Source organism: Nycticebus coucang, chromosome 4 (genome assembly GCF_027406575.1).
Source record: "Nycticebus coucang isolate mNycCou1 chromosome 4, mNycCou1.pri, whole genome shotgun sequence".
In the NCBI taxonomy this organism is placed as follows: Eukaryota; Metazoa; Chordata; class Mammalia; order Primates; family Lorisidae; genus Nycticebus; species Nycticebus coucang.
Window position 1 is genome coordinate 125851780 of NC_069783.1, and position 14111 is coordinate 125865890.

The following is a 14111-nucleotide window of genomic DNA, read 5'->3' on the forward strand; positions in this document are numbered from 1 at the left end:
ATCTGTTATTGCTTAAGAACAAAAAAGAAGTAACAAAACTACTTCTCTAAACCTTCGGTTCTTCTCTTGGGAAAGTTTGAGGGAAACATTTAAGTATATTGCCCAAATAAAGAAAATGCCTTTTTAATCAAGATCTAGCTGCTAGTGTCTCAGAATCAGGAAAATCCACACCTGGAAGGCAGTTCTGAGAGGATGAATATCTCCCAGGCATACAGAGAGATGGGGAGGAGAGCAAAGAGAAGGGGACATTTGCACTAGGACTCTGAAGATTGAATAGGAGCTCACCAGATCACCAAGAGGACAAGACATCTCTTGGCGCTATGCTAGATGGTGAGGTTGCAACTCTACTGGCTAAAGATGGGTACTCTGCTAAAGTTATTAAAGCAGGAACAGGGGCAGCACCTGTGGCTCAAAGGGGTAGGGCACCGGCCCCATATGCCGGAGGTGGCGGGTTCAAACCCAGCCCTGGCCAAAAACTGAAAAAAAAAAAAAAAAAATCATTAAAAAAAATAATAAATAAAATAAAGCAGGAACAAATAATTATCTTTCACAATAGAACCTATTTGTTTAAGATTTTTGCTTTGAAGAAGATACACATATTTGACAACTTCTAGGTGACAGTGGAGGGAGGTGCTATCCTTACAAACTGTAAGACTTAAGAAGGCGCACACAGCTGTGGGATACAAGAACCCACAGCAATTGCGACCAAGGGTGCTGATGCCATGTCAGGTTCCCCTACCTGCAAAGGAACAAATAATCAGTGACAGCAATAGAATTGCAACTGTCATCTCCAGGAAGACACCCTGGTCACTGATACTCCCTGACTACAAATGCTAACAGGCCTTATACTAATTATTAACAATGCCTCCCATCACAATAAGCATCTTGTATTTGAGATCTTATTCATTCCTCATAATAGCCCTTCAAGGGAAGTATTATTCTTAATCTCATTTCACAGATGAGAATCAAATATCCAGAGAGGTGGAATGACTTGTCCGAAGTCACACAGCTGGGAGGTACAGGGTGTTCAATCCCAGGCTGCCTGATGTCTAAGCTGGATATCTAATAGGTGGAGGTGACCAGGATGTAGATTTGTGAAATCAAAGCCTGGAAAAGACACCCAAAGAGGGTCCGCAGTTCTCAAACTTACAACGTGTCAGAGTATCTGGGTTCTTGGAAATCCCAGCCAATAGTGTAAGAGTAAGCGTAAAAAATTGCATCTCTGGGTTTATGCCAACTTCCAAACCACTCCAGCCCAGAGGCAAGTGCATTAGAAGCATTAGAAGCCTCTCTATTTTGGAATAACTTTGGAGAGAAAAACACATTTAAGAAAAGTCTGTAAATTTCAGTTTTCTCCCGTCAGGAAAGGCATAGAAGTGGTCATGCCTTCTTTGGCCCTCTGGCGGTGCTGACCCAGAAAGGTGCACACCATAGGTGCTCAATTAACGCCTAGTGAGCCAAACCAAACTTTCGATATAGGGAATCTGCCAGGCCAGGCCAGGCAAAACTGGCCCGAATGGTTCCAGTTCTGTCCCTGCCTTGGAGGAAGGTAAGAGGAGCAGTTTGTCCATGTCCAGTGGATACTATGTCCTGCTGTCCCCAAAGCCTATCAGGTACATCTGTTCAGCCAGCCTCTCACTTGAATCAACTCCGCAGAAGCCACTGGCACCCACCATCTGACCCTGCTAGGTGCCAGGCCCTGGCCACCTTCATGGATGGAATTCTATCCTCCTTGTCCTCTGTTCCTGCTGTGCTGTGACTCAGCCTCCTGTCAGCCATTCACTCATTTGTGGGCAGGAGATTCCTAAGCACCTGCTGAGTACATTCCTGAGTAAGAGGCTGCTGGAGACCCAGTTCAAACAGGAAGGATTGGCCCAGCCCTGCCCTCTTAGGTTTATGATCTCACTGGAGGTGAATAAAATCACAACTACAAGAGCACAGCCAGGAGAATTGCCACAAAGAAGCTCGTGGTGTGTGACAAGGGACACTGCTTTGGTCTGTGAGGGGAGGCAAGGCTTTCTGAATGCAGGTGTTTCTGCCAAGGAGAGAGAGTCTGATTCAGCTAGGTGAAAGTGTGCTTTCAGCCAGGTAAAGATGTGCTTCAGCCAGGTGAAGCTGCTGGAGCAGGAAGGTGGAAGTGGGATGCAAAAAAGTCCAGAAGCAGGACGGAGTCTGGTCTTCTCTAGGAACCAAACAAGATCAGTCTTGCTAAGGCTGAGAGAAAGGTGTCATGGGAGGGGTGGCTGATGGGTACTGAAGTGATGTCTGGTCCGAGATGCATTAAGGGACTCAGGCCTCTGTGGAGCATAGAGAGCTACAGCCAGTGAGCTCAGAACTCAGATACTGCAGTCTGAGAGCCTGGGCTAGAATCTCGGCTGCACCACTTACAAGCTCTGTGACAATGGGCAGAAGAGCTGACATGGGCCCTAGTATTCCCATCTGTAAAATGAATATAATAATAATAATAATACCAACCTCATTAGCCCGTCAGGAATGATTAAATGAGCCTATGTAGATAAGACTGCCTGCTTAGCCAGGCAAGGAGGAGTAGCTGCCACAATTGCTGTTATTTTTCTCCCTTATATTGTTACTCAGGGTGGTGCTGTCCAGCGCTACAGAGGCCGAGGGATCTGTATGCAATGTTTTACCCTGACATTGAGCTGTTATATGGTGGGCTTCTACCAACTGCTCAGGCTCTGCTGGCTGAAGACCTCAGCCCAGGCTGGTCTTGGGGCCGGACCCTTGCTGCCTGCAATAGTGGAATAACTCTGCAGGAGGTGGGCTGAGAAGATCCAGGGATCATTTATGTTTATGGGTCAGCCTGGCCATCCCACACAGATATCCACAGCAGGGGCCACTTTCTCCCAATTTGAGCCACACATTACCTGCTGGAGACAGACTATGCTTCAAGGCTGTCTTAGGGCTTTCCACCAGGCCTGGCAATCTACATGAATTCATGGAGCCCAAGGGTAATTTGCCTTCCTGGAAAGGAGCAGCAGCCTCTCCTCTGTCCTGCCTCTTCCAGACATAAAAGTAAAAACAGCCCTAGATGCAGAAACAGAGGATCCAGGGGAGGTAGGCCTTGGCACTATCACCAGCCAGGAAAATCTCCAAGGCTGGTTATGCGTTTGAATTTTTGAATAAGGCCAACCTCACAGGGCTCTTACAAGGACTAAACAATGAGAACAAAGACTTGGAAGAGCTCGTAGGTGGTACAGACGGAGGGTATTACTAGCAGTCTTGCTGAACAGGGGAGGTTCTCAAGGTTGGCCACCCAGAATCCCAGTTTACAATTCAATGAAGCTAAGCAGGCTGCCTCACCTGCAGATCAGGTTTTTCACCAAAAACTAATGTAAGTCACTTTTGAATTTGAAACTAAGAACCCTCTGGGCAATGCAGAGCCCTGGTCAGAGTGTATGGTCTGGAGAGTCTGGATTCAGGTGCTATTTCAGCTCTTTATCTCCTGTGTGACCTTGAGCAAGTTTTCTCACCTCTCTGGGTCTTAGTTCTTTCACATATACAATGAAGATGATCAGGAAATCTTCCTCACAGAGTTTTGGTGAGGTGTAAGTGAACTAGTAAAGATTAAGCAAATAATGAGCAAGTGAGCGGGCTAGCAGTTATTGCCCTCTCCACCATGTACCAAGCACCATGCTAAGTGCTTTATCTAAGATCAAGTTCAAGCCACTGTTCTCACTTGCCTGGACCATTGCACAAGCCTCCTGACCCAACTCCTGGCTCTGTCCTCTCCCTCCAGTCCATTATGCACAGAAGAGCAGGAGGGTTCACAACCCCAAATTCACAAACATTCTTAGTGTCCAGATTATGATTTCTAAGTACATTTCCAACTGAAAGGAACCAGGACTCCTTGGAGAAACGGCTGATTCTAGGGCTGGGCAGAAATGTGCACAATGAGCTGAGAGTTGTCTCATCCTGCCTGAAAACAAAGCTCCTTCAGGGGTTTGCCCTGCCAAGGAAAGGGCAGCAAAAGGAGGATGACCGTGATGGGGTGAAACATACCAAATATCTTTTTAGAATCATGAGGTTGGCTGGGTGAAGTGGCTCACACCTGTAATCCTAGCACGCTGGGAGGCAAGGTGAGTGGATGGCCTGGGCTCAGGATTTCAAGACCAGCCTGAGCAAGCACAAGACCCCATCTCTAAAACAGAAAAACTAGCTGGGCATTGTGGTGGGCACCTATTGTCCCAGCTACTCAGGAGGCTGAGGCAGGAGGATCACTTGAGCCCAGGAGTGTGAGATTGCTGTGAGCTATGACACACAGCACTCTATCCAGGGTGACAGAGTGAGGCTCCGTTTCCAAAAAAAAAATTTCATGAGGTTGTAACATAACTTGAAACAAACCCTTCATTGATGCTTTTAAAGCATCGTGAGCTCTACTCATTACTCTGAAAATAGACTTACCAAAAAAAGGAAAAGGAATATTATCAAGCACACATCCTGCCTTTCAAGGACAGTATTTCAGGACACCCAAATGATTGATTAAAGTTGTATAAGACAAATAGCTGGGCGTTGTGGTCTGAGCCTGTAGGCCCCGCTGCTTGGGAGGCTGAGGCAAGGGGATTGCTTAAGCCCAAGAGTTTGAAGTTGCTTTTGAGCTGTGACATCATGGCACTCTACCCAGTGCAACATAGTGAGCTCTGTCTCAAAAAAAAAAGAAAGAAAGAAAGTTGTAAAAGTCGTATGATATAGAGCAATGATAATAGCAAATACAATACGTGCAGAAAGAGCAATAGAAGAAAGTCACTGTCTGCAACCAGTAATGAAAGAGTAATTCCCTGAAATTTGCTCATCAGTGGCTTATAAAACCACTTGGCAGAAAGGTGATAGCCCCAAACTCTGATGCGCCAACATCACTAGAAGTGGGGGTAGCTGGACATTATGTTCTTGCTGTGATGCAATAGAAAACACAGAGCAACACCTTTGAAATATTCTTGCCAAAGATTTGAGACTGAATTGATTGACATAGTGCTTATTAATACAGGTTCCTCTGCCAAGTCCAGAAGGTGGGAAATTCTATGGGACAAAGGACTCTGTTTCTTCAATAAGTAAATGGCATTTAATAAAAACAGGGAACAGTGATTACTATAAAGAGACTTAATAGAACTTTTGTGGGTTGTAATTTGAACAAAACTGTTCAATGACTCCTTTGACACAATCGGAGGACAATGAGCTTGAGCTAGGTAGTAAATTAGGGAATTAGCATTAATTGTGTTGGAGATAATTATGGCAATGTTTTTTTTTTAAAGTCCTCATGTTTTTTAGAGATATGTACTAAAGTATTTATGGGGAAAACTGTATGACATCTATCTCTGAGATTTGCTTGAAAATACTCTGGAAAAACGAAACTCTAGTTAACGATATATATACTAAAGTACTCAGGGATAAAGACGCTGATATTTGTAATTTATGTAAAATACATAAAAAATTTAGGTAGATAGAGGACTAACAGGTGACAAAACAAGTATGGTAAACTGTTAATGGCAGGATCTGAGTGGTGTATGGATATAAAATTCAACTTTGTTGTATGTTTGAAAATTTTTATAATAACATGTTGGAAAAAAATACAGGGAAAACAAGTATAGGTGGAAGAGATGAAGCTAGAAAGGCAGAAAGTCAATGGTTATTGAAGCTGGGTGGTGAACACGGGGAGCCTTATTGTGCCATTCACTCCTTTTTAACTTTTTCAGACTTAGTCTTGCTCTGTCACCCAGGTTAGAGTGCCATTTCGTGATCCTCGCTCACAGCAACCTCAAACTCATGGGCTCAAGTGATCTTCCCCCGTCAGCCTACCGGGTAGCTGGGATTAGAGGTGCCCACGACACCTGGCTAACTTTTCTATTTTTAGTAGAGATGGGGTCTCACTTTTGCTCAGGCTGGTCTCAAAGTCCTAAGTTCAAGCAATCCACCCCACTTTGGCCTCCCTAAATTCTAGGATTATAGGCATGAGCCACTGCACCCAGGCTACTCATTCTACTTTGGAATATGTGTGCATGTGTGTTTTAAGTCAACTTTTCCCCTATACCAGAAAGATAAAAAAATATATGAAATACAGTGCAAGCACCCTGACTGCTGATTGAAACCTGAATATTAATAGCTAATACTTATCAGTACTAACTTGTGCTCTAGGCTTTGTATTATATAATTTTATATCACTTTACAATCATTAAATCATTCCCATGACAGCAGTACCACAAAAAGCCTGATTTTATTGAAAAGGAAACTGAGTTCAAGAAGTTAAACTGGTCAAAAGTCACCCACCCTCTCAGTAGCAGCTGAACTGGATTTCAGCTTCTTAACGGCTTCTCACTGCTCTCCTTCCCATGGTCTACATGGCCCTGGTAATCCAGGCCCTCTCCCTCGAAGGCCTTCTGCACATGATGTCTGGACTGTTCTTCCTCTCTTCCCTGCCCAGGACTCGCTGCCTTCAGGGGACTCCTGGACTCATCCAGGCTGCAGTGTCGTGGGTCATGGTCTCATGTGTACACAGCTCTCCCACTAGAAGGCAAGCTCTGGGACAGTGGACAGGGCTCAAAACCCAGGTGTGCCCAGATTTCACATAAACCTAATTTTGTCTCCCCTATCTCTTCCCCTTCCTCAGCAAACAAGCATTTGAAAGGTGATGCTGAAAATAGGGTTCTTTTATAAATCAAGTGTAGACATAATGCCAGGCATAGAGCAGTTCCTCAACAAACCAATGAAAGCTAATCTTTGTTGAGCCCTTACTGTATAGTCTTATGCTCTTACTTTGACTTACATATAAATCTTATGCTCTGTACTTTATGCTCATTATCCCTTTAAAAGTCCATAAGAACTCTAGGAAGCTTGTGCACATGTGCTCATTACGACTGATGAGACGAGAGTCTGTTGCCCAGGGTCACGTTGTCAGTAAGTGGCACAGCTGGGCCATCCAGCTGCAGCGTGCACACCTGTGTGGGTACGTTGGCTTCATCCTTTCCCTACACCCACCACCACCTCACCCCAAGGCCGAGTTAGTACAATAGCTTGTTAGCAGGGCTCTCCAGATCTAGCGTCTCCCTGTTACATTCCATGCGGACATGGGAGACGGTGAGCCTGTGAACTTCATCCATTTCATGGCTGCCTCCCAGAACCCTGAAAGGAAGTGAGGAGGTACGGAATGAAGTTGTTCAGTGTGGGCCGAGGTGGGAGGATCCCTTGAGCTCAGGAATTTGATACCAGCCTGAGCAATATTGAGACCTCATCTCTATCTAAAAATAGAAAAGCTAGCCACATGTTGTGGCGCACTAGTAGTCTCTGCTATTAAGGAGTTTGAGGCAAGAGAATTGCTTGAGCCCAACAGTTTGAAAATGCTGTGAGCTATGATGATACCACAGCACTCTATCCAGAATAACAGTGAGATTGTCTCAAAAAAATAAAATAAAATAAAAATTTTAAAAAGTTCAGTGTTTTCCAAGAGGTGGCTGTGAAATACCAGTCCTGAAAGATGGTATCCACCCCTGACAAAAAATAAAGTTTCTGGGACCAAATCCCAAAGTCATATCTTGGAGAGTCCCACCATAGAATGTTAGCTTAGTAAAGGCTCTGAGAAGTCGTGCTGTAAAGGGTCTGAATTCTCCATGGCCAGGCTGGTATTTCCCAAACTGACCGGACCCAAGAGCCCCTTTCCTATCTTGCCTGGGCTATCATACCACATCAGACTCCAAAAACTCTACTTTGTTGGAAGTGTGGAAATAAAAGACTCCACAGCCTTCCTTATAACACAATGGGGAAAATCTTCTAGGATCAGTTGAGAGGGGCATTTCCAACAACTGATTATTCTAGTTAGTATTGGAGTCTGCAACTGATTTACTCCTAAAATGAAAGAAGAGTGTGCTCAAGGTTGTCGTTTAACATCACTCTCGTGACTTAATTTGATTTTAAAAGGTAGAGCTTTATGGCTCGGTGCCTGTAGCTCAGTGGTTAGGGTGCCAGCCACATGCACCAGGGCTGGCAGGTTCGAACCCTGACAGGGCCTGCTAAACAACAATGACAAAAAAATAGCTGGGTGCTATAGTGGGCACCTGTAGTGCCAGCTACTTGGGAGGCTGAGGCAAGAGAATCGCTTAAGCCCAAGAGTTCGAGGTTGCTGTGAGCTGTGATGCCACGGTCCTCTACCCAGGGCGACATAGTAAGACTCTGTCTTAAAACAAACAAACAAAAAAAAAGGGTAGAGCTTTAATTAGTTCAACAGGAATGGCACAAAACCCTGGGATAACTGCAGGGAACTTTTCTAGAGCTTGGCTGTTTTCTGTGTCCCCAGCACAAGTAAAGGTGGCTAAGGAGTGGGTCCCTAGAGGGACTTATAGAGTGGAGCAGGCCTGGGTGGAGACTTTGCCATTAGTTATCTGATTGGCCTGAGTTCACCATGGAAATTCTCGGTTTCCTGGTCTGTGGAATGGGAATGTATTAACAGCTCCGTCCTAGTATTGTCCTCAGAATCACATGAGATCACATAATTGGATACCTGTTGCATGCCAACTACCCAGGGACCCACACCTCGGCTGCCCTGCTGTGCCGAGCCCCAACGCTCCAATACAAGGAGCTCTGGGTTCTTAGAAAAAATGAACATGTCCCGTCTTCCTGGAAAATCACCCTATTCTATGGTAGTAAGTTCACTATCATCACAGCAAACAGATCTGTTAGAACAGAATGTAAAACACACATGCACTTTTCAGACCAAATGCAAGATTTCTAACTGTGCTTTTAGGTCTCCCTGGGTACAGATGGACTCTGCCTTGAAGTGAAAAGTCCCTGAGTCAAAAATTTGAAGGAAGCACTAGAAAAAGGTATCCCAAAGTTTCTACTGAAGTTAACACTTCAGGTAAAGTCTCTCTTTCAAAGATGAAAATATTTATTTCCCTGTGAAGATACCACTGTATAGCCCTAACTGTGTTAAAAGTTTGAGGGTTTTTACACAACACCTGAGCAGAAGCAAATAAAACCCCATTCTTGGAGCTTGTCTAAGAAAGTCACAGATTGGAGATATTTGCATCTCTGATCACCTAATTTAGGCTTGGCTGGGTCTTTTCATTTAAAATTTGGAGAAGTCAGTAAAGAAACCATGTCTTATAAAGAACTCCAAGTCACTGCTACAAGGAAAATGCAATTTATAAAACCATAGATCTCGACTTTTCAGTTTTTAAATGAAAAGTCCCAAGTCCCAGCAATACCCCAGTCCTGGGCAAATTGGGACAACTGGCCATTCTACTTACATGGAAGTCCATTTATATTAAGATATAAAAATAATAATGGTAGGATGTGAGAGATATAGTTGTGTACATTGTGAATGTACAGAATAAAAGATCTGGGAGGCTTTACAACAAACTGTAGACAGCAGCTCCCTCTGCTCTCTCTGAGCAAAGAGATATGTCATCTCTCTTTGTACTGACACTTCTACTTTCGGATTACTTTGTAAGGTGGTTTTTAAAAATTTAAAGAAAAGCATAAATGTTTTACTCTTACGGTCTACTTTAAAGAAAAAAAAAGCAACCACCACACGAGGAAACATACTTTCCCTTCAGACAGAAGCTTTGGAGGCAAAAAAAAAAAAAAATTCCTAGAACTGCCTATAAATGGGTTGTGGAACTCATGAAGGTGCAGGCGCTGGGATTCTAAGCAACACAGCCATTTACAGAAGCAAAGGAAGGCCCTTCTCTTTCATCTACGTTACAGTTCTAGGTCTTCTGATCAGTCTCCCTCAGACATAACAGGGATCGTTGTTCCTTTTGCACTGGGCTGCTCTCACTCTGTAATTTGTTCCTGTTCGCTAGGATGCCGACTTTACTATTGGTGACCTGAAGGGGCAAGCTGACTTACCATTTTGTTTCTTTGGCTTTTCTCTTCCTGTGGCTTCCCAACTGTATTCAGGGTTACTTAGATGAGTCCTTGTTTGCTACGGGCCTGAAAGCCTGCTGGCTGCTGACTGTTGTGACTGTAAATGTCACTTTTAGATTAACCAGCCCCCGCTGTTTAAAAATATCCCTGGACACTTAACCTTCCAGGCATGGAGCAGCAGCAGTATAAAGATCCACCCCAGACCACATGTGCAAGGCTGGCTGTTCAGGACAGCGTTCTGCCCTTTGACTTTCAATCCCATAATTCACTTTATTTCAAAATTCGTAGATATCAAAGACAGGAGGCATCTAAAGTCCACCTTGTCGTAAGCAATAGGAACAAAGTCATTTTGGCTCTCCTGTGACATGCTGAAATTAACTTCCTACAGGTTTTGGTCTTTTGAGAAACAAGCCCACAGTGAAAATCTCAAATGGGGAAGTGGATCGTTATCAAATCACCTGGCTTCTTCTTCCTGAATAAAAAAAGATGTGGCAAAACCCTCTTGAGTCATGCCACTTAATGGAACGTTTCCCATTTTTCATGACTTGGGGATAAAAAAAATAAAAGGCTTCATTGTCACTCAGGGTCACTGGCTCTTGCTAAAGCTGAGCAGAGGAAAGTTAATTCAGCACCTGTTGCAGTTACTCAGTGTCCTCCCTGCGGAGAGGGCTGGAGACATGTGGGACAAAGGTCATTTCCAGGTCCCAACTGGAGCAGGCAGTCAGCACCACACAGACGTATATTGTGCTCGACAATAGCAAAGAGGGAACAGTTTAGAGCAGTGGTTCTCAACCTTCCTAATGCCACAACCCTTTAATGCAGTTCATGTTGTGGTGACCCCCAACCATAAAATTATTTTCATTGCTACTTCATAACTGTAATTTTGCTACTGTTATGAATCATAATGTAAATATCTGATATTCAGGATGTATTTTCATTGTTACAAGGGGGTCACGACACACAGGTTGAGAACTGCTGGTTTAGAGGCTCCACTTTCTATAAGCACTTTACAAAATAAAATAGCAAGTGAAAAGCAGGAGCAACGAATCTGTGCAGCACGGTTTAAACCAAGTGCAGCCCCTGCAGGAGCTACTTCAGTTGTAGGCTTATTTTCCAAGAAGGAAAAGTCATAGAATGTTGAACTTTGTGGGTTTTCTCCACTCGAAATGGAAGCAGGATGTGGTCGTCCTGGAGCCTCGGTATCATCAGCTGTGACCTGGGCCAGCGCCAGGTCCACGTTACTGGGGCTGGGGCTGAAGCAAGGCAGGCCAGGTGCTTAGCACAAGTCAGTGTGGTGGTGTGCACCTGTAGTTCTGGCCACTCAGGAGGCCAAGGAGGGAGGATAGTTTGACCCCAGGAATTTGAGATGAACCCAGGCAGCATGGTGAGACTTCATCTCTAAAAAAAGCACTTGGCACAATGCCTGCCACAAAACTTAATTTCTTAATGAGTCGTGGCCTTTCTGATATGATTCTTAGATTATTAAGACGTCATTCTAGAGAAGCTCATTAAAGTGTCATTCTAGAAGAGCTCTTCACCTCATGAGCCTCTCAAACAAGCCATGTTTCCTGGGACAACCATCTGTGATTCAAGGAATTATTTTTTAAATTCCACTAAAAAAACTCCTTCCCAATGACTCCACATTGTGAGCTAGGAAGTGGCCCGACCATTAGGCTTTGAAATGAGCCTGCTAGGGGCTCAAATCCTCACTCCATTACTAGTGACTTTGAACGAATGGCTGAGCTTCAAGTGCCCTACATTACCCTATGGTTGAAAAAATGAAATGATACATATTGAGCTTCTAGCACAGGGGGTGACTTATAACAGACACTTTATAATGTCTTTCTAATGAAATTCATTACTTAAAAATATCATTAAGTGACCACATAGCCTAACAAAACTATGCACCTGGAAAGACGTTGTCAGTCTTGCTGTAGACCAGACCTTTTGTGAGCATGCAGATACCTTCCCCCACCAACTAAATCAGTATTTCTGGGGGTGAGGTCTGCATGTTTTTTAGTTTCCCTAGGCTTGGAGAGCACCCACCACTTGTCTGAAGCCTCTCTACCTCCCTCACCCCAAACACTACAACTGAAAGAGGCAAAAGAGCTCAGAAGCAAAGAATGGTAAAGCATCACTCTTCTGGTCTGCTCCACTCACCAACACTTGCATTTCCAAACATATTTTAAAAATGTAAAGACTTAGTTCCAGCTGAGATAATCTGCAAGACCTACAAGGGAACTTTAAGTTGTAAGTCCCAAATTAAAGTGTCAGAAGACACTAAATAGACAAAAGAGGGAATATAGTCTCCAGTGAGCAAATGTTTCAGGCTTTCCTCAGCTTAAGTCAGCACAAGTCAACACAAAGGTACCCCGTTTTTCCTTGTCCATCTGGAAGGTCTGGAAGGATGAAGAGCAACTACCTTAATACTCCCCAAAGTTTGCTTCTCCACTGAGCACCCTTTCTAAGACTTTATACCTAGAGCAAACTGAACCAAAAAGTAAATTTTTTTTTTTTTTGTAGAGACAGTCTCACTGTACCGCCCTCGGGTAGAGTGCCATGACGTCACACGGCTCACAGCGACCTCTAACTCTTGGGCTTACGCGATTCTCTTGCCTCAGCCTCCCAAGCAGCTGGGACTACAGGCACCTGCCACAATGCCCGGCTATTTTTTTGTTGCAGTTTGGCCGGGGCTGTGTTTGAACCTGCCACCCTCGGCATATGGGGCCGGTGCCCTACTCACTGAGCCACAGGCGTTGCCCTCAAAAAGTAAATTTTAAGAGGGAGAGATTATATTATGTAAAAATATAAGCATACCAGAACATACTAAAGTCTGTTTTTAAAAATGCAAAATGCAAACAATTCAGTCCCCGACCTTGCCTTCCTTGCCCTGCTACTCAGATCAAAAGTAGATAGTGATTTTTACACAGTTATAATTTTAGTTTCCCAGTACACCACTTGTAGAATAACTCAACTCCATTTCGAAAGCCCTCAGCAGATATTCTTTCCTTACCTGGAAAGGAAGGAGATAGGCATCATTTTTGGCCAGATTCTCAAGCCTCCCACTGTGCCACGTGGAACTCTCCAGATCCGCACACAGCGTGTGGGTCACCAGCTATCCGGCTTTGCATGGGCTGATTCTTCCTCGTCTTGGCCTGAAGCTTCCTTCAATTCCCACTTAAAACGTTCCCTCCACTGTGAAATTTCTTTCCTAGGCCAATCCAGTAGTTGCTTCCTTTTTGTTCCCATGTCACCAGCGGGAGGATACCAGGGCCTGCAAAGTGAGGCTTACATTGCCTGTTTTCCCACAGCTCTCAAGCTAAAAGTTTTTACATTTGTTAAATTCTGGGGAGGGGATTTTTCATGACACGTGAAAGTCATATTAAATTCAAATTTCAGTATTCATAAAGTTTTATTGGAACATAACCTGATTGATGTTTTGCCAATGGCTGCTTTCTCTACAAGGTAGGGTTGAGTAGTTCCCAAGAGGACCAGATGATAACAAAACCTAAAATAGTTACTATCTGACCCTTCACAAAAAGTTTGCCAACTCCTGACCTAAGAGGCTAAAAACTGCCTTTTATTTTTGTATACAAAGTGCTGGAATCATAGTAAACTCAATGTGAAAAGAAATTACTACCAGGTTAGCTAAAAGTTAATCAAAACAAGTTGCCCGATTTCTAAAGAATCAGTGAATAAACTTGTATGAATATAACTTTCCTAACTCAAATAATTATTGTTACTTTATGTTACTGAGTTCACTGCTCTCCCCTGCTGGCTTGGGAGAGAACTGTCAAAGCTAACTGGTAAAGAAAAGCCCTTCCCTTCTCCCCTAGATAAGGGAGTCATCTTAAAGTTTAAGGGAAGACCCTGAAGTTACCAGAGGGTAAGCTGATAGTGCATCTTCGGTCAAAGACTACTGATCACAAAATGTGGCATCATAAACCCTTCTCTTCAGAGATAAGGAAAAAAAGGCCCAGAGTTTTGCTTGGAAATACTGCTTCCTCTCCACATCCCTGTCCTCTTTAAGTTTTTGCTGGACACATTCTTTCTTGCCCATTCAAATAAAAGCACACTTGCTTCAACCCTTCCTGATACTTATTGCTTCTTCATCAGCTGCCAGGGGATCCCACCTCTCATTCCAACAGTCCTCCAACAGCATGGAGTCTTCCTTGTGCCCTGGCCTTACACCAGTAGGAAGATGTCTACCGGTTGAGGATGCAGGAAGCTTCCCTTGA

The 14111-nt window shown here is 44.0% G+C and overlaps 1 protein-coding gene across 1 annotated transcript in view; it reads right to left on the bottom strand.

Annotated features, from left to right (window-relative positions):
* The window catches only part of ACACB (acetyl-CoA carboxylase beta), a 140968-nt gene extending 130873 nt beyond the window's left edge, over positions 1 to 10095 (bottom strand). The window contains exon 1 of the mRNA XM_053588579.1: positions 9856 to 10095. The gene's annotated coding sequence lies outside the window, so the exon portion shown is untranslated. The remainder of the gene's footprint in view (positions 1 to 9855) is intronic.
* Positions 10096 to 14111: the final 4016 nt, after the last annotated feature.